We start from the raw sequence: 25,246 nt of genomic DNA on the forward strand, positions 1-25,246 counted from the left end.
ATCGCAGCGCATCGATTCATTACTCAAAATATTCCCATATTTTCATAAATCCACTCCTTGAAAGATCCCTTGTCCCAAATTTGCTCTCAGTATAAAAAAATAACAAATTTAATGCCAGCAGCAGCGGCCGCGTGGCCTAATGGATAAGTCGTCTGACTTCGATTGCAACTGTGAAGTTATGAAAAGATTGCAGGTTCGAGTCCTGCCGCGGTCAGCTAAATTGCCGCGTGAAATTTTATATTCTTTATTTTGATTCTGCCTCAAAACCAACCATCTCGTGCAGTCACTCACCTAAAGTAAAGGAAGGCTGTTTGCTTTAAAAAGCGAATGGTACATTTTCATCACTGTCGATCTGGTTGCACGGGCAAAACAAGCGGTGAAGTAGACTTTCGTGCACATTATTTCTGTTTGAATGCAAAAAGTAGGGGATGGATGTCTGACGTTGCAGTAAATAGGAGATAAGGTGACTGAGAAGTTCAGGCAATGGACTGCTGATCCAGTATGCCCTCAACTTCGTCGTTATTGTGTTAAACCGTTTCCACTCGTTTTTTTTTCGGCAATCACATTTAAACTCATTGCCAAATTCACCTTTTACTGACAAGGATGCAGCTCATTGGTGAAGTAATGTCTCAAAGAATAATCTATTCATCAAAGGGAAAACATTAGCAGGACTATGGAGAGGGGGACTCATGAGATCGGTCTCTGAGAGTCAGCACAGGCACGATGGGCCGAATAGCAAACTAACGTCAGAATCTGAGCGCTAGATCCCTTACTGTCGGCGGCTCGTTGGTCTCGGGGTATGATTCTCGCTTAGGGATTCTAATAATTGAAATGCGAGAGATCCCGGACGAGTCCTGACAACTTTTAGTCAAAAAAACACTTTTCAGCCGGTCGACATGTGAGAAAACTGACATGTTTCAAATTAAAACGTTTGATTGCGCGCCGTTGTTCACACAGCGTCCAAAAATCCTGGAGATTCCCAGGAGCAAAGTGAAACTCACCGAACTGAGTAAAGTTCATGTATCTCAGATGTAATCGGCTCTGTGTCTCATTGGACAACCTAAACCCGTGTTTGATTCTGGCCAATACTTGATCAGTCCATCTTCCTGTCTGCACGCATGAGCTCACCTCCATTGGGATATGGATACATTCAGCGTCAATCTCAACTTCAAGGTGAAACAGACTCTGCCCTGAATATGAGTGCGTCCTGTTTCTCCAGCGCTGAAAAGATGGGAGAAGCTGGCTTTGGATTTAGTCCCTTGGCTGCCGAATTTAAACCGTACAGGAAATCAATCCGGGGTGGGCAAGCTGCCTGGTCTGATTAAAAGGCGTTCAGACCCGACATTCCAGGCATGTTATAGTGTTCTGGCCTCAAAATTCGGTTCGACATATCGGATCATAAGCACCGCTCCCATTGTCTGCTAATGGATCTGCAGTTCCCACTAACACCTCCTCTGGTTCCTCCTTTGTTACTGTATTGCCCGCTTACCACCCACTTTGCCTTTTCGCATTGTGCCATTTATTATTCAATCACTCATACGCTCCACTGTATCACAGACATTTTGTCCTTCCTCGCTGCCTATTTATTTCCAGGCGCTATTTTCGTGGAAAAAATCTGTAAACTTTACATTTTTCTTAAAATATCGGAATGATCATCTGACTGAACGTGAGCCAGGGATCTTCATCCACAGAATGTACACGACCAGCTGAGTTTTACAGAATTCTTTCTTTTTGTTCACTGTTTTTCTGTATCCCTTTTAAGGTGATGTGATGGTCTGTCCGGGAATATTCTCTGTCTCTCCAAAATGTGTGCTATCAGTATCGGATCATTATGTATCTGTTTAAAAGGAATGTGCTGTCTGTCCCGGATTTTAAATTTCAAATTTCAAAAACTGCCTTTGGAATTTGCAGGAATTTTAGTTTGTTGGTGTGTTTGTGTAGCGAGGGAGTGTGTGCAAACGTGCTGCGTGATCTTACTGTGCATTTCATGTCATGGGAGAAAAAATGCATTACATGCAACTTGAAGCCACACTGATTTGATTGAACACGCATTCGAGGACTGCCTGACAGGAGAAGAATCTGCTGTGGGATTTTGCTGTTCCACATCTGAAAGAAGGCGAATTATATAAATTATATAAACATAGCGATTTAGCGAGAGCTTGCGGATGGGCTTTGTGACATGATGAGCTCTTTCCCCCTTATTTTCAAATACAAATCAAATCAATACAAGACAAGACATGACTGACTGACTGACTTTGTTTATATAAATATATGTATAAATATTTATATATGCGTATATTAACATACATTCCCTACTTTTTAACTTTCACAATAAATACGCTTTTTCTGTTCTGCCTGCATTGGCTCTATTACTACATTTGACCTCTTTCACAGCACACGCAGCTTCTGTCTGATCCTGCAGAAAGGGACTCGCGACTTGAAAATATCGCCTCTGTTGCCCACATCTTCCCTCGTGGCTTGTCTTACACCATGGGCTTACTGTGTTTGGGTATTTACTGACTGCACGCCCAGATTTCCAGTGGATTTCATGCAGTCGCACAGCCTTCGTTCGATAAAAATATATCGATTAAGAAATAATTATTTATTTATTTAAATCAAAATTATTCAATTTTTTGCAATAAAACTGTAAATTTATTTATTTTCTTAATGTGATAAATATAAACATGTTTTAAATTGTCTTTTTGTCTGGGTTAGTTTTACTTCCCTCCCTCCTTCCTGCCTATCAATCACCTGTGGCTTCAACATCCGTCCCAGCCCCGCGTGGTCCTGAGACCCGCGCTCACTCACGCAGAGCACAATTGCCTTCAGGAATGATAGAAATCACACTTTAATCTTTTGAAAGGGAAGTGCTGTCCGTGAAGGCCTTTTCTACAGCTGTGTAAGAGGGATGTGCTTCCTGTCCTGGATCATTCGGTGTCTGTTCAAACGGGATGGTTGTTAGTTCCGGTTCATCAACTGCCCCTTGAAGACGTATTTTCTCATAATCGTGATCATCCTGTATATTTTAAAAGGAGTGTGATTTCAGTTGCGATAACCGATTGTTAAACTGTTGTGCATCAAGCTACATTGACGTTGCCTGTGTCCGTGCACATCCATATCGCAGCGCATCGATTCATTACTCAAAATATTCCCATATTTTCATAAATCCACTCCTTGAAAGTTCCCTTGGCCTAAATCTGCTCTCAGTATAAAAAAAACAACAAATTTCATGCCAGCAGCAGCGGCCGCGTGGCCTAATGGATAATCGTCTGAGTTCGATTGCAACTGTGATGTTTTCAAAAGATTGCAGGTTCGAGTCATGCCGCGGTCAGCTAACTTGCCGCGTGAAATTTTGTATTTTTATTTTGATTCTGCCTCAAAACCAACCATCTCGTGCAGTCACTCACCTGAAGTGAAGGAAGGCTGTTTGCTTTAAAAAGCGAGTGGCACATTTTCATCACTGTCGATCTGGTTGCACGGGCAAAACAAGCGGTGAAGTAGACTTTCGTGCATATTATTTCTGTTTGAATGCAAAAAGTAGGGGATGGATGTCTGACGTTGCAGTAAATAGGAGATAAGGTGACTGAGAAGTTCAGACAATGGACTGCTGATCCAGTATGCCCTCAACTTCGTCGTTATTGTGTTAAACCGTTTCCACTCGTTTTTTTTGGGCAATCACATTTAACCTCATTGCCAAATTCACCTTTTACTAACAAGGATGCAGCTCATTGGTGAAGTAATGTCTCAAAGAATAATCTATTCATCAAAGGGAAAACATTAGCAGGACTATGGAGAGGGGGACTCATGAGATAGGTCTCTGAGAGTCAGCGCAGCCACGATGGGCCGAATAGCAAACTAACGTCAGAATCTGAGCGCCAGATCCCTTACTGTCGGCGGCTCGTTGGTCTCGGGGTATGATTCTCGCTTCGGGATTCTAATAATTGAAATGCGAGAGATCCCGGACGAGTTCTGACAACTTTTAGTCAAAAAACCACTTTTCAGCCGGTCGACATGTGAGAAAACTGACATGTTTCAAATTAAAACGTTTGATTGCGCTCCGTTGTTCACACAGCGTCCAAAAATCCTGGAGATTCCCAGGAGCAAAGTGAAACTCACCGAACTGAGTAAAGTTTATGTATCTCAGATCTACTCGGCTCTGTGTCTCATTGGACAACCTAAACCCGTGTTTGATTCTGGCCAATACTTGATCAGTCCATCTTCCTTTCTGCACGCATGAGCTCACCTCCATTGGGATATGGATACATTCAGCATCAATCTCAACTTCAACGTGAAACAGACTCTGCCCTGAATATGAGTGCGTCCTGTTTCTCTAGCTGGGAGAAGATGGGAGAAGCTGGCTTTGGATTTAATCCCTTGGCTGCCGAATTTAAACCGTACAGGAAATCAATCCGGGGTGGGCAAGCTGCCTTGTCTGATTAAAAGGCGTTCAGACCCTACATTCCAGGCATGTTATAGTGTTCTGGCCTCAACATTCTGTTCGACGTCTCGGATCAAAAGCACCGCTCCCATTGTCTGCTAATGGTTCTGCAGTTCCCACTAACACCTCCTCTGGTCCATCCTTTGTTAGTGTATTGCCCGCTTACCACCCACTTTGCCTTTTCGCATTATGCCATTTATTATTCAATCACTCCTCAGCTCCACTGTATCACAGGCATTCCCTTTTATCCTTCCTCGCTGCCTATTTATTTCCAGGCGCTATTTTCGTGTAAAAAATCTGTAAACATTAAATTTTTCTTAAAATATCGGAATGATCATCTGACTGAACGTGAGCCCGGGATCTTCATCCACAGAATGTACACGACCAGCTGAGTTTTACAGAATTCTTTCTTTTTGTTCACTGTGTTTCTGTATCCCTTTTAAGGTGATGTGCTGGTCTGTCCGGGCACATTCTCTGTCTCTCCAAAATGGTGTGCTCTCAGTATCGGATCATTATGTATCTGTTTAAAAGGAATGTGCTGTCTGTCCCGTATTTCAAATTTCAAATTTCAAAAACTGCCTTTGGAAGTTGCAGGAATTTTAGTTTGTTGGTGTGTTTGTGTAGCGACGGAGTGTGTGCAAACGTGCTGCGCGATCTTACTGTGCATTTCATTTCATGGGAGAAAAAATGCATTACATGCAAATTGAAGCTACACTGATTTGATTGAACACACATTCGAGGACTGCCTGACAGGAGAAGAATCTGCTGTGGGATTTTGCTGTTGCACATCTGAAAGAAGGCAAATTATATAAGTTAGAAACATAGCGATTTTAGCGAGAGCTTGCGGATGGGCTGCATGACATGATGAGCTCTTTCCCCCTTATTTTCAAATAAAATCAAATCAAGACAAGACAAGACATGACTGACTGACTGACTTTGTTTTTACAGATATATATATAAATATTAATGTATACGTATAGTTACAAACAATCCCTACTTTTTAACTTTCAAAATAAATGTGCCTTTTCTGTTCTGCCAGCACTGGGCTCTATTACATTTGAGCTCTTTCACAGCACACGCAGCTGCTGTCAGATCCAGCAGAAAGGCACTCGCGACTTTAAAAGATCGCCTTTGTTGCCAATATCTTCGCTCGTGGCTTGTCTTACACCATGGGCTTACTTGTTTGTGTATTTACTGACTGCACGCCCTGATTTCCAGTGGATTTCAAGCAGTCGCACAGCCTTCGTTCAATCAAAAACATAGAGATTAAGAAATAATTATTTATTTATTGAAATCAAACTAAATTCAATTTTTTGCAATAAAACTTAAATGTATTTATTTTCTTACTGTGATAAATATATATATGTTTTAAATTGTCTTTTTGTCTGGGTTGGTTTTGCTTCCCTCCCTCCTTCCTGCCTGTCAATCACCTGTGGCTTCAAAAACCGTCCCAGCCCCTCGTTGTCCTGAGATCCGCGCTCACTCACGCACAGCACAATTGCCTTCAGGAATGATAGAAATCCCACTTTAATCTTTTGAAAGGGAAGTGCTGTCCGTGAAAGCCCATTCTACAGCTGTGTAAGATGGATGTGCTTCCTGTCCTGGATCATTCGGTGTCTGTTCAAACGGGATGGTTGTCAGTTCCGGTTCATCAACTGCCCCTTTAAGACGTATTTTCTCATAATCGGGATCATCCTGTATATTTTAAAAGGAGTGTGATTTCAGTTGCGATAACCGATTGTTAAACTGTTGTGTATCAAGCTACATTGACGTTGCCTGTGTCCGTGCACATCCATATCGCAGCGTAACGGTTCATTACTCAAAATATGCCCAAATTTTCATAAATCCACTGCTTGAAAGAGCCCTTGTCCCAAATTTGCTCTCAGTATAAAAAAAACAACAAATTTCATGCCAGCAGCAGCAGCCGCGTGGCCTAATGGATAAGTCGTCTGACTTCGATTGTAACTGTGATGTTATCAAAAGATTGCAGGTTGGAGTCCTGCCGCGGTCAGCTAATTTGCCGCGTGAAATTTTATATTCTTTATTTTGATTCTGCCTCAAAACCAACCATCTCGTGCAGTCACTCACCTAAAGTAAAGGAAGGCTGTTTGCTTTAAAAAACGAATGGCACATTTTCATCACTGTCGATCTGGTTGCACGGGCAAAACAAGCGGTGAAGTAGACTTTCGTGCACATTATTTCTGTTTGAATGCAAAAAGTAGGGGATGGATGTCTGACGTTGCAGTAAATAGGATATAAGGTGACTGAGAAGTTCAGGCAATGGACTGCTGATCCAGTATGCCCTCAACTTCGTCGTTATTGTGTTAAACCGTTTCCACTCGTTTTTTTTCGGCAATCACATTTAACCTCATTGCCAAATTCACCTTTTACTGACAAGGATGCAGCTCATTGGTGAAGTAATATCTCAAAGAATAATCTATTCATCAAAGGGAAAACATTAGCAGGACTATGGAGAGGGGGACTCATGAGATAGGTCTCTGAGAGTCAGCACAGGCACGATGGGCCGAATAGCAAACTAACGTCAGAATCTGAGCGCTAGATCCCTTACTGTCGGCGGCTCGTTGGTCTCGGGGTATGATTCTCGCTTAGGGATTCTAATAATTGAAATGCGAGAGATCCCGGACGAGTCCTGACAACTTTTCGTCAAAAAAACACTTTTCAGCCGGTCGACATGTGAGAAAACTGACATGTTTCAAATTAAAACGTTTGATTGCGCTCCGTTGTTCAGACAGCGTCCAAAAATCCTGGAGATTCCCAGGAGCAAAGTAAAACTCACCGAACTGAGTAAAGTCCATGTATCTCAGATGTAATCGGCTCTGTGTCTCATTGGACAACCTAAACCCGTGTTTGATTCTGGCCAATACTTGATCAGTCCTTCTACCTTTCTGCACGCATGAGCTCACCTCCATTGGGATATGGATACATTCAGCGTCAATCTCAACTTCAACGTGAAACAGACTCTGCCCTGAATATGAGTGCGTCCTGTTTCTCTAGCGCTGAAAAGATGGGAGAAGCTGGCTTTGGATTTCGTCCCTTGGCTGCCGAATTTAAACCGTACAGGAAATGAATCCGGGGTGGGGAAGCTGCCTGGTCTGATTAAAAGGCGTTCAGACCCTACATTCCAGGCATGTTATAGTGTTCTGGCCTCAACATTCGGTTCGACGTATCGGATCATAAGCACCGCTCCCATTGTCTGCTAATGGTTCTGCAGTTCCCACTAACAACTCCTCTGGTCCATCCTTTGTTACCGTATTGCCCGCTTACCACCCACTTTGCCTTTTCGCATTGTGCCATTTATTATTCAATCACTCCTACGCTCCACTGTATCACAGACATTTTGTCCTTCCTCGCTGCCTATTTATTTCCAGGCGCTATTTTCGTGGAAAAAATCTGTAAACTTTACATTTTTCTTAAAATATCGGAATGATCATCTGACTGAACGTGAGCCCGGGATCTTCATCCACAGAATGTACACGACCAGCTGAGTTTTACAGAATTCTTTGTTTTTGTTCACTGTGTTTCTGTATCCCTTTTAAGGTGATGTGCTGGTCTGTCCGGGGACATTCGCTGTCTCTCCAAAATGGTATGCTATCAGTATCGGATCATTATGTATCTGTTAAAAAGGAATGTGCTGTCTGTCCCGGATTTTAAATTTCAAATTTCAAAAACTGCCTTTGGAAGTTGCAGGAATTTTATTTTGTTCGTGTGTTTGTGTAGCGAGGGAGTGTGTGCGAACGTGCTGCGTGATCTTACTGTGCATTTCATGTCATGGGAGAAAAAATGCATTACATGCAACTTGAAGCCACGCTGATTTGATTGAACATGCATTCGAGGACTGCCTGACAGGAGAAGAATCTGCTGTGGGATTTTGCTGTTCCACATCTGAAAGAAGGCAAATTATATAAGTTAGAAACATAGCGATTTGATCGAGAGCTTGCGGATGGGCTTTGTGACATGATGAGCTCTTTCCCCCTTATTTTCAAATACAAATCAAATCAAGACAAGACAAGACATGACTGACTGACTGACTTTGTATATGTAAATATATGTATACATATTTATGTCTACGTATATTTACAAACAATCCGTACTTTTTAACTTTCACAATAAATGTGCCTTTTCTGTTCTGCCAGCACTGGTGTCTATTACATTTGAGCTCTTTCACAGCACACGCAGCTGCTGTCAGATCCAGCAGAAAGGCACTCGCGACTTTAAAAGATCGCCTTTGTTGCCCATATCTTCGCTCGTGGCTGGTCTTACACCATGGGCTTACTTGTTTGTGTATTTACTGACTGCACGCCCTGATTTCCAGTGGATTTCAAGCAGTCGCACAGCCTTCGTTCAATCAAAAACATAGAGATTAAGAAATAATTATTTATTTATTGAAATAAAACTAAATTCAATTTTTTGCAATAAAACTTAAATGTATTTATTTTCTTATTGTGATAAATATATATATGTTTTAAATTGTCTTTTTGTCTGGGTTGGTTTTACTTCCCTCCCTCCTTCCTGCCTGTCAATCACCTGTGGCTTCAAAAACCGTCCCAGCCCCTCGTTGTCCTGAGATCCGCGCTCACTCACGCACAGCACAATTGCCTTCAGGAATGATAGAAATCCCACTTTAATCTTTTGAAAGGCAAGTGCTGTCCGTGAATGCCCATTCTACAGCTGTGTAAGATGGATGTGCTTCCTTTCCTGGATCATTCGGTGTCTGTTCAAACGGGATGGTTGTCAGTTCCGGTTCATCAATTGCCCCTTTAAGACGCATTTTCTCATAATCGGTATCATCCTGTATAATTTAAAAGGAGTGTGATTTCAGGTGCGAGATAACCGATTGTTAAACTGTTGTGTATCAAGCTACATTGACGTTGCCTGTGTCCGTGCACATCCATATCGCAGCGCAACGGTTCATTACTCAAAATATGCCCATATTTTCATAAATCCACTCCTTGAAAGATCCCTTGTCCCAAATTTGCTCTCAGTATAAAAAAACAACTAATTTCATGCCAGCAGCAGCAGCCGCGTGGCCTAATGGATAAGTCGTCTGACTTCGATTGCAACTGTGATGTTATGAAAAGATTGCAGGTTCGAGTCCTGCCGCGGTCAGCTAAATTGCCGCGTGAAATTTTATATTCTTTATTTTGATTCTGCCTCAAAACCAACCATCTCGTGCAGTCACTCACCGAAAGTAAAGGAAGGCTGTTTGCTTTAAAAAGCTCATGGCACATTTTCATCACTGTCGATCTGGTTGCACGGGCAAAACAAGCGGTGAAGTAGACTTTCGTGCACATTATTTCTGTTTGAATGGAAAAAGTAGGGGATGGATGTCTGACGTTGCAGTAAATAGGAGATAAGGTGACTGAGAAGTTCAGGCAATCCACTGCTAATCGAGTATGCCCTCAACTTCGTCGTTATTGTCATAAACCGTTTCCACTCGTTTTTTTTCGGTAATCACATTTAACCTCATTGCCAAATTCACCTTTTACTGACAAGGATGCAGCTCGTTGGTGAAGTAATGTCTCAAAGAATAATCTATTCATCAAAGGGAAAACATTAGCAGGACTATGGAGAGGGGGACTCATGAGATTGGTCTCTGAGAGTCAGCACAGGCACGATGGGCCGAATAGCAAACGAACGTCAGAATCTGAGAGCTGCATCCCTTACTGTCGGCGGCTCGTTGGTCTCGGGGTATGATTCTCGCTTAGGGGTTCTAATAATTGAAATGCGAGAGATCCCGGGTTCAAATCCCGGACGAGCCCTGACAACTTTTAGTCAAAAAAACACTTCTCAGCCGGTCGACATGTTTCAAATTATAACGTTTGATTGCGCGCCGTTGTTCACACAGCGTCCAAAAATCCTGGAGATTCCCAGGAGCAAAGTGAAACTCACCGAACTGCGGAAAGTTCATGCATCTCAGATGTACTCGGCTCAGTGTCTCATTGGACAACCTAAACCCGTGTTTGATTCTGGCCAATTCTTGATCAGTCCATCTTCCGTTCTGCACGCATGAGCTCACCTCCATTGGGATATGGATACATTCAGCGTCAATCTCAACTTCAACGTGAAACAGACTCTGCCCTGAATATGAGTGCGTCCTGTTTCTCTAGCGCTGAAAAGATGGGAGAAGCTGGCTTTGGATTTAGTCCCTTGGCAGCCGAATTTAAACCGTACAGGAAATCAATCCGGCGTGGGCAAGCTGCCTGGTCTGATTAAAAGGCGTTCAGATCCGACATTCCAGGCATGTTATAGTGTTCTGGCCTCAACATTCGATTCAACGTCTCGGATCATAAGCCGCGCTCATTGTCCGCTAATGGTTCTGCTGTTCCCATTAACACCTCCTCTGGTCCATCCTTTGTTATTTTATTGCCCGCTTACCAACCACTTTGCCTTTTCGCATTGTGACATTTATTATTCAATCACTCCTACGCTCCACTGTATCACAGACATTCCCTTTTGTCCTTCCTCGCTGCCTATTTTTTTCCAGGCGCTATTTTCGTGGAAAAAATCTGTAAACTTTACATTTTTCTTAAAATATCGGAATGATCATCTGACTGAACGTGAGCCCATCATCTGACTGAACGTGAGCCCAGGTTCTTCATCCACAGAATGTTCACGATCAGCTGAGTTTTACAGAATTCTTTGTTTTTGTTCTCTGCGTTTCTGTATCGCTTTCAAGGTGATGTCCTGTCTGTCCGAGGTCATACTCTGTCTCTCCAAATTGGTTGCTATCAGTATCGGATCATTATGTAGCTGTTTAAAAGGAATGTGCTGCCTGTCCCGGATTTTAAATTTCAAATTTCAAAAACTGCCTTTGGAGGTTGCAGGAATTTTAGTTTGTTGGTGTGTTTGGGTAGCGAGGGAGTGTGTGCAAACGTGCTGCGCGATCTTACTGTGCATTTCATGTCATGGGAGAAAAAATGCATTACATGCAACTTGAAGCCACACTGATTTGATTGAACACGCATTCGAGGACTGCCTAACAGGAGAAGAATCTGCTGTGGGATTTTGCTGTTCCACATCTGAAAGAAGGCAAATTATATAAGTTAGAAACATAGCGATTTTAGCGAGAGCTTGCGGTTGGGCTGTGTGACATGATGAGCTCCTTCCCCCTTATTTTCAAACACAAATCAAATCAAGACAAGACAAGACATGACTGACTGACTGACTTTGTTTATGCAGATATATATATAAATATTAATGTATACGTATATTTACAAACAATCCGTACTTTTTAACTTTTACAATAAATGTGCCTTCTCTGTTCTGCCAGCACTGGGCTCTATTACATTTGAGCTCTTTCACAGCACACGCAGCTGCTGTCAGATCCAGCAGAAAGGCACTCGCGACTTTAAAAGATCGCCTTTGTTCCCCATATCTTGCCTCGTGGCTTGTCTTGCACCATGGGCTTACTGTGTTTGGGTATTTACTGACTGCACGCTCTGATTTCCAGTGGATTTCATGCAGTCGCACAGCCTTCGTTCAATCAAAATATATAGATTAAGAAATAATTATTTATTTATTTAAATCAAACCAAATTACATTCTTTGCAATAAAACTGTAAATTTATTTATTTTCTTATTGTGATAAATATATATATATGTTTTAAATTGTCTTTTTGTCTGGGTTGGTTTGACTTCCCTCCCTCCTTCCTGCCTGTCAATCACCTGTGGCTTCAACATCCGTCCCACCCCCGCGTGGTCCTGAGACCCGCGCTCACTCACGCACAGCACAATTGGCTTCAGGAATGATAGAAATCCCACTTTAATCTTTTGAAAGAGAAGTGCTGTCCGTGAAGGCCCATTCTACAGCTGTGTAAGAGGGATGTGCTTCCTGTCCTGGATCATTCGGTGTCTGTTCAAACGGGATGGGTGTCAGTTCCGGTTCATCAGCTGCCCCTTTAAGACGTATTTTTTCATAATCGGGATCATCCTGTATATTTTAAAAGGAGTGTGATTTCAGTTGCGATAACCGATTGTTAAACTGTTGTGTATCAAGCTACATTGACGTTGCCTGTGTCCGTGCACATCCATATCGCAGCGCATCGATTCATTACTCAAAATATTCCCATATTTTCCGAAATCCACTCCTTGATCGAACTCTTGTCCCAAATTTGCTCTCAGTATAAAAAAACAACAAATTTCATGCCAGCAGCAGCGGCCGCGTGGCCGAATGGATAAGACGTCTGACTTCGATTGCAACTGTGATGTTATGAAAAGATTGCAGGTTCTAGTCCTGCCGCGGTCAGCTCACTTGCTGCGTGAAATTTTATATTCTTTATTTTGATTCTGCCTCAAAAGCAACCATCTCGTGCAGTCACTCACCTAAAGTAAAGGAAGGCTGTTTGCTTTAAAAAGCGAATGGCACATTTTCATCACTGTCGATCTGGTTGCACGGGCAAAATAAGCGGTGAAGTAGACTTTCGTGCACATTATTTCTGTTTGAATGCAAAAAGTAGGGGATGGATGTCTGACGTTGCAGTAAATAGGAGATCAGGTGACTGAGAAGTTGAGGCAATGGACTGCTGATCCAGTATGCCCTCAACTTCGTCGTTATTGTATTAAACCGTTTCCACTCGTTTTTTTTCGGCAATCACATTTAACCTCATTGCCAAATTCACCTTTTACTGACAAGGATGCAGCTCGTTGGTGAAGTAATGTCTCAAAGAATAATCTATTCATCAAAGGGAAAACATTAGCAGGACTATGGAGAGGGGGACTCATGAGATAGGTCTCTGAGAGTCAGCACAGGCACGATGGGCCGAATGGCAAACTAACGTCAGAATCTGAGCGCTAGATCCCTTACTGTCGGCGGCTCGTTGGTCTCGGGGTATGATTCTCGCTGAGGGATTCTAATAATTGAAATGCGAGAGATCCCGGACGAGTCCTGACAACTTTTAGTCAAAAAAACACTTTTCAGCCGGTCGACATGTGAGAAAACTGACATGTTTCAAATTAAAACGTGTGATTGCGCGCCGTTGTTCACACAGCGTTCAAAAATCCTGGAGATTCCCAGGAGCATTGTGAAACTCACCGAACTGAGTAAAGTTCATGTATCTCAGATGTACTCGGCTCTGTGTCTCGTTGGAAAAACTAAACCCATGTTTGATTCTGGCCAATACTTGATCAGTCCATCATCCTTTCTGCACGCATGAGCTCACCTCCATTGGGATAAGGATACACTCAGCGTCAATCTCAAATTCAACGTGAAACAGACTCTGTCCTGAATATGAATGTGTCCTGTTTCTCTAGCGCTGAAAAGATGGGAGAAGCTTGCTTTGGATTTAGTCCCTTGGCTGCCGAATTTAAACCGTTCCGGAATTCAATCCGGGGTGGGCAAGCTGCCTGGTCTGATTAAAAGGCGTTCAGACCCTACCTTCCAGGCATGTTATCGTGTTCTGGCCTCAACATTCGGTTCAACGTATCGGATCATAAGCACCGCTCCCATTGTCTGCTAATCGTTCTGCAGTTCCCACTAACACCTCCTCTGGTCCATCCTTTGTTACTATATTGCCCGCTTACCACCCACTTTGCCTTTTCGCATTGTGCCATTTATTATTCAATCACTCCTACGCTCCAGTGTATCAAAGACATTTTGTCCTTCCTCGCTGCCTATTTATTTCCAGGTGCTATTTCCGTGGAAAAAATCTGTAAACTTTACATTTTTCTTAAAATATCGGAAAGATCATCTGACTGAACGTGAGCCCGGGATCTTCATCCACAGAATGTACACGACCAGCTGAGTTTTACAGAATTCTTTGTTTTTGTTCACTGTGTTTCTGTATCGCTTTTAAGGTGATGTCCTGTCTGTCCGAGGTCATTCTCTGTCTCTCCAAAATGGTTGCTATCAGTATCGGATCATTATGTATCTGTTTAAAAGGAATGTGCTGTCTGTCCCGGATTTTAAATTACAAATTTCAAAAACTGCCTTTGGAGGTTGCAGGAATTTTAGTTTGTTGGTGTGTTTGTGTAGCGAGGGAGTGTGTGCAAACGTGCTGCGTGATCTTACTGTGCATTTCATGTCATGGGAGAAAAAATGCATGACATGCAACTTGAAGCCACACTGATTTGATTGAACACACATTCGAGGACTGCCTGACAGGAGAAGAATCTGCTGTGGGATTTTGCTGTTCCACATCTGAAAGAAGGCAAATTATATAAGTTAGAAACATAGCGATTTTAGCGAGAGCTTGCGGTTGGGCTGTGTGAAATGATGAGCTCCTACCCCCTTATTTTCAAACACAAATCAAATCAAGACAAGACAAGACATGACTGACTGATTGACTTTGTTTATACAGATATATATATAAATATTAATTTATACGTATATTTACAAACAATCCGTACTTTTTAACTTTCACAATAAATGTGCCTTTTCTGTTCTGCCAGCACTGGGCTCTATTATATTTGAGCTCTTTCATAGCACACGCAGCTGCTGTCAGATCCAGCAGAAAGGCACTCGCGACTTTAAAAGATCGCCTTTGTTCCCCATATCTTCCCTCGTGGCTTGTCTTACACCATGGGCTTACTGTGTTTGGGTATTTACTGACTGCACGCTCTGATTTCCAGTGGATTTCATGCAGTCGCACAGCCTTCGTTCAATCAAAAATATATAGATTAAGAAATAATTATTTATTTATTTAAATCAAACCAAATTCAATTTTTTGCAATAAAACTGTAAATTTATTTATTTTCTTATTGTGATAAATATATATATGTTTTAAATTGTCTTTTTGTCTGGGTTGATTTTACTTCCCTCCGTCCTTCCTGCCTGTCAATCACCTGTGGCTTCAAAAACCGTCCCAGCCACTCGTGGTCCTGAGATCCGCGCTCACTCACGCACAGCACAATTGCCTTCAGGAATGATAGAAATCCGACTTTAATCTTTTGAAAGGGAAGTGCTGTCCGTGAAGGCCCATTCTACAGCTGTGTAAGATGGATGTGCTTCCTGTCCTGGATCATTCGGTGTCTGTTCAAACGGGATGGTTGTCAGTTCCGGTTCATCAACTGCCCCTTTAGGACGTATTTTCTCATAATCGCGATCATCCTGTATATTTTAAAAGGAGTGTGATTTCAGTTGCGATAACCGATTGTTAAACTGTTGTGTATCAAGCTACATTGACGTTGCCTGTGTCCGTGCACATCCATATCGCAGCGTAACGGTTCATTACTCAAAATATGCCCATATTTTCATAAATCCACTCCTTGAAAGATCCCTTGTCCCAAATTTGCTCTCAGTATAAAAAAAACAACAAATTTCATGCCAGCAGCAGCAGCCGCGTGGCCTAATGGATAAGTCGTCTGACTTCGATTGTAACTGTGATGTTATCAAAAGATTGCAGGTTCGAGTCCTGCCGCGGTCAGCTAACTTGCCGCGTGAAATTTTACATTCTTTATTTTGATTCTGCCTCAAAACCAACCATCTCGTGCAGTCACTCACCGAAAGTAAAGGAAGGCTGTTTGCTTTAAAAAGCTCATGGCACATTTTCATCACTGTCGATCTGGTTGCACGGGCAAAACAAGCGGTGAAGTAGACTTTCGTGCACATTATTTCTGTTTGAATGGAAAAAGTAGGGGATGGATGTCTGACGTTGCAGGAAATAGGAGATAAGGTGACTGAGAAGTTCAGGCAATGGACTGCTGATCCAGTCTGCCCTCAACTTCGTCGTTATTGTGTTAAACCGTTTCCACTCGGTTTTTTTCCGTAATCACATTTAACCTCATTGCCAAATTCACCTTTTACTGACAAGAATGCAGCTCGTTGGTGAAGTAATGTCTCAAAGAATAATCTATTCATCAAAGGGAAAACATGAGCAGGACGATGGAGAGGGGGACGATGGGCCGAATAGCAAACGAAGGTCAGAATCTGAGAGCTAGATCCCTTACTGTCGGCGGCTCGTTGGTCTAGGGGTATGATTCTCGCTTAGGGGTTTTAATAATTGAAATGCGAGAGGTCCCGGGTTCAAATCCCGGACGAGCCCTGACAACTTTTAGTCAAAAAAACACTTCTCAGCCGGTCGACATGTTTCAAATTAAAACGTTTGATTGCGCGCCGTTGTTCACACAGCGTCCAAAAATCCTGGAGATTCCCAGGAGCAAAGTGAAACTCACCGAACTGAGTAAAGTTCATGCATCTCAGATGTGCTCGGCTCAGTGTCTCATTGGACAACCTAAACCCGTGTTTGATTCTGGCCAATTCTTGATCAGTCCATCTTCCGTTCTGCACGCATGAGCTCACCTCCATTGGGATATGGATACATTCAGCGTCAATCTCAACTTCAACGTGAAACAGACTCTGCCCTTAATATGAGTGCGTCCTGTTTCTCCAGCGCTGAAAAGATGGGAGAAGCTGGCTTTGGATTTAGTCCCTTGGCTGCCGAATTTAAACCGTACAGGAAATCAATCCGGGGTGGGCAAGCTGCCTGGTCTGATTAAAAGGCGTTCAGACCCTACATTCCAGGCATGTTATTGTGTTCTGGCCTCAACATTCGATTCAACGTCTCGGATCATAAGCCGCGCTCATTTTTCGCATTGTGCCATTTATTATTCAATCACTCCTACGCTCCACTGTATCACAGACATTCCCTTTTGTCCTTCCTCGCTGCCTATTTTTTTCCAGGCGCTATTTTCGTGGAAGAAATCTGTAAACTTTACATTTTTCTTAAAATATCGGAATGATCATCTGACTGAACGTGAGCCCGGGTTCTTCATCCACAGAATGTTCACGACCAGCTGAGTTTTAGAGAATTCTTTGTTTTTGTTCACTGTGTTTCTGTATCGCTTTTAAGGTGATGTCCTGTCTGTCCGAGGTCATTCTCTGTCTCTCCAAAATGGTTGCTATCAGTATCGGATCATTATGTATCTGTTTAAAAGGAATGTGCTGTCTGTCCCGGATTTTAAATTACAAATTTCAAAAACTGCCTTTGGAGGTTGCAGGAATTTTAGTTTGTTGGTGTGTTTCTGTAGCGAGGGAGTGTGTGCAAACGTGCTGCGCGATCTTACTGTGCATTTCATGTCATGGGAGAAAAAATGCATTCCATGCAACTTGAAGCCACACTGATTTGATTGAACACACATTCGAGGACTGCCTGACAGGAGAAGAATCTGCTGTGGGATTTTGCTGTTCCACATCTGAAAGAAGGCAAATTATATAAGTTAGAAACATAGCGATTTGAGCGAGAGCTTGCGGATGGGCTTTGTGACATGATGAGCTCTTTCCTCCTTATTTTCAAATACAAATCAAATCAAGACAAGACAAGACATGACTGACTGACTGACTTTGTTTATATAAATATATGTATTAATATTTATATATGCGTATATTAACATACATTCCATACTTTTTAACTTTCAAAATAAATGTGCCTTTTCTGTTCTACCGGCACTGGGCTCTATTGCATTTGAGCTCTTTCACAGCACACGCAGCTGCTGTCAGATCCAGCAGAAAGGCACTCGCGACTTTAAAAGATCGCCTTTGTTCCCCACATCTTCGCTCGTGGCTTGTCTTACACCATGGGCTTACTTGTTTGTGTATTTACTGACTGCACGCCCTGATTTCTAGTGGATTTCAAGCAGTCGCACAGCCTTCGTTCAATCAAAAACATATAGATTAAGAAATAATTATTTATTTATTGAAATCAAACTAAATTCAATTTTTTGCAATAAAACTGTAAATTTATTGATTTCTTATTGTGATAAATATATATATGTTTTAAATTGTCTTTTTGTCTGGGTTGATTTTACTTCCCTCCGTCCTTCCTGCCTGTCAATCACCTGTGGCTTCAAAAACCGTCCCAGCCACTCGTGGTCCTGAGATCCGCGCTCACTCACGCACAGCACAATTGCCTTCAGGAATGATAGAAATCCCACTTTAATCTTTTGAAAGGGAAGTGCTGTCCGTGAAGGCCCATTCTACAGCTGTGTAAGATGGATGTGCTTCCTGTCCTGGATCATTCGGTGTCTGTTCAAACGGGATGGTTGTCAGTTCCGGTTCATCAACTGCCCCTTTAAGACGTATTTTCTCATAATCGCGATCATCCTGTATATTTTAAAAGGAGTGTGATTTCAGTTGCGATAACCGATTGTTAAACTGTTGTGTATCAAGCTACATTGACGTTGCCTGTGTCCGTGCACATCCATATCGCAGCGTAAAGGTTCATTACTCAAAATATGCCCATATTTTCATAAATCCACTCCTTGAAAGATCCCTTGTCCCAAATTTGCTCTCAGTATAAAAAAAACAACAAATTTCATGCCAGCAGCAGCAGCCGCGTGGCCTAATGGATAAGTCGTCTGACTTCGATTGTAACTGTGATGTTATCAAAAGATTGCAGGTTCGAGTCCTGCCGCGGTCAGCTAACTTGCCGCGTGAAATTTTACATTCTTTATTTTGATTCTGCCTCAAAACCAACCATCTCGTGCAGTCACTCACCGAAAGTAAAGGAAGGCTGTTTGCTTTAAAAAGCTCATGGCACATTTTCATCACTGTCGATCTGGTTGCACGGGCAAAACAAGCGGTGAAGTAGACTTTCGTGCACATTATTTCTGTTTGAATGGAAAAAGTAGGGGATGGATGTCTGACGTTGCAGTAAATAGGAGATAAGGTGACTGAGAAGTTCAGGCAATGGACTGCTGATCCAGTCTGCCCTCAACTTCGTCGTTATTGTGTTAAACCGTTTCCACTCGGTTTTTTTCCGTAATCATATTTAACCACATTGCCAAATTCACCTTTTACTGACAAGAATGCAGCTCGTTGGTGAAGTAATGTCTCAAAGAATAATCTATTCATCAAAGGGAAAACATGAGCAGGACTATGGAGAGGGGGACGATGGGCCGAATAGCAAACGAAGGTCAGAATCTGAGAGCTAGATCCCTTACTGTCGGCGGCTCGTTGGTCTAGGGGTATGATTCTCGCTTAGGGGTTTTAATAATTGAAATGCGAGAGGTCCCGGGTTCAAATCCCGGACGAGCCCTGACAACTTTTAGTCAAAAAAACACTTTTCAGCCGGTCGACATGTTTCAAATTAAAACGTTTGATTGCGCGCCGTTGTTCACACAGCGTCCAAAAATCCTGGAGATTCCCAGGAGCAAAGTGAAACTCACCGAACTGAGTAAAGTTCATGCATCTCAGATGTGCTCGGCTCAGTGTCTCATTGGACAACCTAAACCCGTGTTTGATTCTGGCCAATTCTTGATCAGTCCATCTTCCGTTCTGCACGCATGAGCTCACCTCCATTGGGATATGGATACATTCAGCGTCAATCTCAACTTCAACGTGAAACAGACTCTGCCCTTAATATGAGTGCGTCCTGTTTCTCCAGCGCTGAAAAGATGGGAGAAGCTGGCTTTGGATTTAGTCCCTTGGCTGCCGAATTTAAACCGTACAGGAAATCAATCCGGGGTGGGGAAGCTGCTTGGTCTGATTAAAAGGCGTTCAGACCCTACATTCCAGGCATGTTATTGTGTTCTGGCCTCAACATTCGATTCAACGTCTCGGATCATAAGCCGCGCTCATTGTCTGCTAATGGTTCTGCTGTTCCCACTAACACCTGCTCTAGTCCATCCTTTGTTATTTTATTGCCCGCTTACCACCCACTTTGCCTTTTCGCATTGTGCCATTTATTATTCAATCACTCCTACGCTCCACTGTATCACAGACATTCCCTTTTGTCCTTCCTCGCTGCCTATTTTTTTCCAGGCGCTATTTTCGTGGAAGAAATCTGTAAACTTTACATTTTTCTTAAAATATCGGAATGATCATCTGACTGAACGTGAGCCCGGGTTCTTCATCCACAGAATGTTCACGACCAGCTGAGTTTTACAGAATTCTTTGTTTTTGTTCACTGTGTTTCTGTATCGCTTTTAAGGTGATGTCCTGTCTGTCCGAGGTCATTCTCTGTCTCTCCAAAATGGTTGCTATCAGTATCGGATCATTATGTATCTGTTTAAAAGGAATGTGCTGTCTGTCCCGGATTTTAAATTACAAATTTCAAAAACTGCCTTTGGAGGTTGCAGGAATTTTAGTTTGTTGGTGTGTTTCTGTAGCGAGGGAGTGTGTGCAAACGTGCTGCGCGATCTTACTGTGCATTTCATGTCATGGGAGAAAAAATGCATTACATGCAACTTGAAGCCACACTGATTTGATTGAACACACATTCGAGGACTGCCTGACAGGAGAAGAATCTGCTGTGGGATTTTGCTGTTCCACATCTGAAAGAAGGCAAATTATATAATTTGGAAACATAGCGATTTGAGCGAGAGCTTGCGGATGGGCTTTGTGACATGATGAGCTCTTTCCTCCTTATTTTCAAATACAAATCAAATCAAGACAAGACAAGACATGACTGACTGACTGACTTTGTTTATATAAATATATGTATTAATATTTATATATGCGTATATTAACATACATTCCATACTTTTTAACTTTCAAAATAAATGTGCCTTTTCTGTTCTACCGGCACTGGGCTCTATTGCATTTGAGCTCTTTCACAGCACACGCAGCTGCTGTCAGATCCAGCAGAAAGGCACTCGCGACTTTAAAAGATCGCCTTTGTTCCCCACATCTTCGCTCGTGGCTTGTCTTACACCATGGGCTTTCTTGTTTGTGTATTTACTGACTGCACGCCCTGATTTCCAGTGGATTTCAAGCAGTCGCACAGCCTTCGTTCAATCAAAAACATATAGATTAAGAAATAATTATTTCTTTATTGAAATCAAACTAAATTCAATTTTTTGCAATAAAACTGTAAATTTATTTATTTTCTTATTGTGATAAATATATATATGTTTTAAATTGTCTTTTTGTCTGGGTTGATTTTACTTCCCTCCGTCCTTCCTGCCTGTCAATCACCTGTGGCTTCAAAAACCGTCCCAGCCACTCGTGGTCCTGAGATCCGCGCTCACTCACGCACAGCACAATTGCCTTCAGGAATGATAGAAATCCGACTTTAATCTTTTGAAAGGGAAGTGCTGTCTGTGAAGGCCCATTCTACAGCTGTGTAAGATGGATGTGCTTCCTGTCCTGGATCATTCGGTGTCTGTTCAAACGGGATGGTTGTCAGTTCCGGTTCATCAACTGCCCCTTTAAGACGTATTTTCTCATAATCGCGATCATCCTGTATATTTTAAAAGGAGTGTGATTTCAGTTGCGATAACCGATTGTTAAACTGTTGTGTATCAAGCTACATTGACGTTGCCTGTGTCCGTGCACATCCATATCGCAGCGTAACGGTTCATTACTCAAAATATGCCCATATTTTCATAAATCCACTCCTTGAAAGATCCCTTGTCCCAAATTTGCTCTCAGTATAAAAAAAACAACAAATTTCATGCCAGCAGCAGCAGCCGCGTGGCCTAATGGATAAGTCGTCTGACTTCCATTGTAACTGTGATGTTAACAAAAGATTGCAGGTTCGAGTCCTGCCGCGGTCAGCTAACTTGCCGCGTGAAATTTTACATTCTTTATTTTGATTCTGCCTCAAAACCAACCATCTCGTGCAGTCACTCACCGAAAGTAAAGGAAGGCTGTTTGCTTTAAAAAGCTCATGGCACATTTTCATCACTGTCGATCTGGTTGCACGGGCAAAACAAGCGGTGAAGTAGACTTTCGTGCACATTATTTCTGTTTGAATGGAAAAAGTAGGGGATGGATGTCTGACGTTGCAGTAAATAGGAGATAAGGTGACTGACAAGTTCAGGCAATGTACTGCTGATCCAGTCTGCCCTCAACTTCGTCGTTATTGTGTTAAACCGTTTCCACTCGGTTTTTTTCCGTAATCACATTTAACCTCATTGCCAAATTCACCTTTTACTGACAAGAATGCAGCTCGTTGGTGAAGTAATGTCTCAAAGAATAATCTATTCATCAAAGGGAAAACATGAGCAGGACTATGGAGAGGGGGACGATGGGCCGAATAGCAAACGAAGGTCAGAATCTGAGAGCTAGATCCCTTACTGTCGGCGGCTCGTTGGTCTAGGGGTATGATTCTCGCTTAGGGGTTTTAATAATTGAAATGCGAGAGGTCCCGGGTTCAAATCCCGGACGAGCCCTGACAACTTTTAGTCAAAAAAACACTTCTCAGCCGGTCGACATGTTTCAAATTAAAACGTTTGATTGCGCGCCGTTGTTCACACAGCGTCCAAAAATCCTGGAGATTCCCAGGAGCAAAGTGAAACTCACCGAACTGAGTAAAGTTCATGCATCTCAGATGTGCTCGGCTCAGTGTCTCATTGGACAACCTAAACCCGTGTTTGATTCTGGCCAATTCTTGATCAGTCCATCTTCCGTTCTGCACGCATGAGCTCACCTCCATTGGGATATGGATACATTCAGCGTCAATCTCAACTTCAACGTGAAACAGACTCTGCCCTTAATATGAGTGCGTCCTGTTTCTCCAGCGCTGAAAAGATGGGAGAAGCTGGCTTTGGATTTAGTCCCTTGGCTGCCGAATTTAAACCGTACAGGAAATCAATCCGGGGTGGGCAAGCTGCCTGGTCTGATTAAAAGGCGTTCAGACCCTACATTCCAGGCATGTTATTGTGTTCTGGCCTCAACATTCGATTCAACGTCTCGGATCATAAGCCGCGCTCATTGTCTGCTAATGGTTCTGCTGTTCCCACTAACACCTGCTCTAGTCCATCCTTTGTTATTTTATTGCCCGCTTACCACCCACTTTGCCTTTTCGCATTGTGCCATTTATTATTCAATCACTCCTACGCTCCACTGTATCACAGACATTCCCTTTTGTCCTTCCTCGCTGCCTATTTTTTTCCAGGCGCTATTTTCGTGGAAGAAATCTGTAAACTTTACATTTTTCTTAAAATATCGGAATGATCATCTGACTGAACGTGAGCCCGGGTTCTTCATCCACAGAATGTTCACGACCAGCTGAGTTTTACAGAATTCTTTGTTTTTGTTCACTGTGTTTCTGTATCGCTTTTAAGGTGATGTCCTGTCTGTCCGAGGTCATTCTCTGTCTCTCCAAAATGGTTGCTATCAGTATCGGATCATTATGTATCTGTTTAAAAGGAATGTGCTGTCTGTCCCGGATTTTAAATTACAAATTTCAAAAACTGCCTTTGGAGGTTGCAGGAATTTTAGTTTGTTGGTGTGTTTCTGTAGCGAGGGAGTGTGTGCAAACGTGCTGCGCGATCTTACTGTGCATTTCATGTCATGGGAGAAAAAATGCATTACATGCAACTTGAAGCCACACTGATTTGATTGAACACACATTCGAGGACTGCCTGACAGGAGAAGAATCTGCTGTGGGATTTTGCTGTTCCACATCTGAAAGAAGGCAAATTATATAATTTGGAAACATAGCGATTTGAGCGAGAGCTTGCGGATGGGCTTTGTGACATGATGAGCTCTTTCCTCCTTATTTTCAAATACAAATCAAATCAAGACAAGACAAGACATGACTGACTGACTGACTTTGTTTATATAAATATATGTATTAATATTTATATATGCGTATATTAACATACATTCCATACTTTTTAACTTTCAAAATAAATGTGCCTTTTCTGTTCTACCGGCACTGGGCTCTATTGCATTTGAGCTCTTTCACAGCACCCGCAGCTGCTGTCAGATCCAGCAGAAAGGCACTCGCGACTTTAAAAGATCGCCTTTGTTCCCCACATCTTCGCTCGTGGCTTGTCTTACACCATGGGCTTTCTTGTTTGTGTATTTACTGACTGCACGCCCTGATTTCCAGTGGATTTCAAGCAGTCGCACAGCCTTCGTTCAATCAAAAACATATAGATTAAGAAATAATTATTTCTTTATTGAAATCAAACTAAATTCAATTTTTTGCAATAAAACTGTAAATTTATTGATTTTCTTATTGTGATAAATATATATATGTTTTAAATTGTCTTTTTGTCTGGGTTGATTTTACTTCCCTCCGTCCTTCCTGCCTGTCAATCACCTGTGGCTTCAAAAACCGTCCCAGCCACTCGTGGTCCTGAGATCCGCGCTCACTCACGCACAGCACAATTGCCTTCAGGAATGATAGAAATCCGACTTTAATCTTTTAAAAGGGAAGTGCTGTCCGTGACGGCCCATTCTACAGCTGTGTAAGATGGATGTGCTTCCTGTCCTGGATCATTCGGTGTCTGTTCAAACGGGATGGTTGTCAGTTCCGGTTCATCAACTGCCCCTTTAAGACGTATTTTCTCATAATCGCGATCATCCTGTATATTTTAAAAGGAGTGTGATTTCAGTTGCGATAACCGATTGTTAAACTGTTGTGTATCAAGCTACATTGACGTTGCCTGTGTCCGTGCACATCCATATCGCAGCGTAACGGTTCATTACTCAAAATATGCCCATATTTTCATAAATCCACTCCTTGAAAGATCCCTTGTCCCAAATTTGCTCTCAGTATAAAAAAAACAACAAATTTCATGCCAGCAGCAGCAGCCGCGTGGCCTAATGGATAAGTCGTCTGACTTCGATTGTAACTGTGATGTTATCAAAAGATTGCAGGTTCGAGTCCTGCCGCGGTCAGCTAACTTGCCGCGTGAAATTTTACATTCTTTATTTTGATTCTGCCTCAAAACCAACCATCTCGTGCAGTCACTCACCGAAAGTAAAGGAAGGCTGTTTGCTTTAAAAAGCTCATGGCACATTTTCATCACTGTCGATCTGGTTGCACGGGCAAAACAAGCGGTGAAGTAGACTTTCGTGCACATTATTTCTGTTTGAATGGAAAAAGTAGGGGATGGATGTCTGACGTTGCAGTAAATAGGAGATAAGGTGACTGAGAAGTTCAGGCAATGGACTGCT

General features: G+C 42.4%; 3 non-coding genes across 3 annotated transcripts; all 3 read left to right on the forward strand.

The window, feature by feature from the left end:
• Positions 1 to 16,348: 16,348 nt before the first annotated feature.
• On the forward strand, positions 16,349 to 16,436 carry trnap-agg (transfer RNA proline (anticodon AGG)). The gene is given in 2 exon segments: positions 16,349 to 16,384; positions 16,401 to 16,436. It is a non-coding gene; the product is annotated as a tRNA-Pro (tRNA).
• Positions 16,437 to 19,339: 2,903 nt separating this feature from the next.
• On the forward strand, positions 19,340 to 19,427 carry trnap-agg (transfer RNA proline (anticodon AGG)). The gene is given in 2 exon segments: positions 19,340 to 19,375; positions 19,392 to 19,427. It is a non-coding gene; the product is annotated as a tRNA-Pro (tRNA).
• Positions 19,428 to 22,418: 2,991 nt separating this feature from the next.
• trnap-agg (transfer RNA proline (anticodon AGG)) lies at positions 22,419 to 22,506 on the forward strand. Its single transcript is given in 2 exon segments — positions 22,419 to 22,454; positions 22,471 to 22,506. It is a non-coding gene; the product is annotated as a tRNA-Pro (tRNA).
• Positions 22,507 to 25,246: the final 2,740 nt, after the last annotated feature.

The sequence above is a fragment of the Pristiophorus japonicus genome, unplaced genomic scaffold (assembly GCF_044704955.1).
Source record: "Pristiophorus japonicus isolate sPriJap1 unplaced genomic scaffold, sPriJap1.hap1 HAP1_SCAFFOLD_66, whole genome shotgun sequence".
Lineage (NCBI taxonomy): Eukaryota > Metazoa > Chordata > Chondrichthyes > Pristiophoridae > Pristiophorus > Pristiophorus japonicus.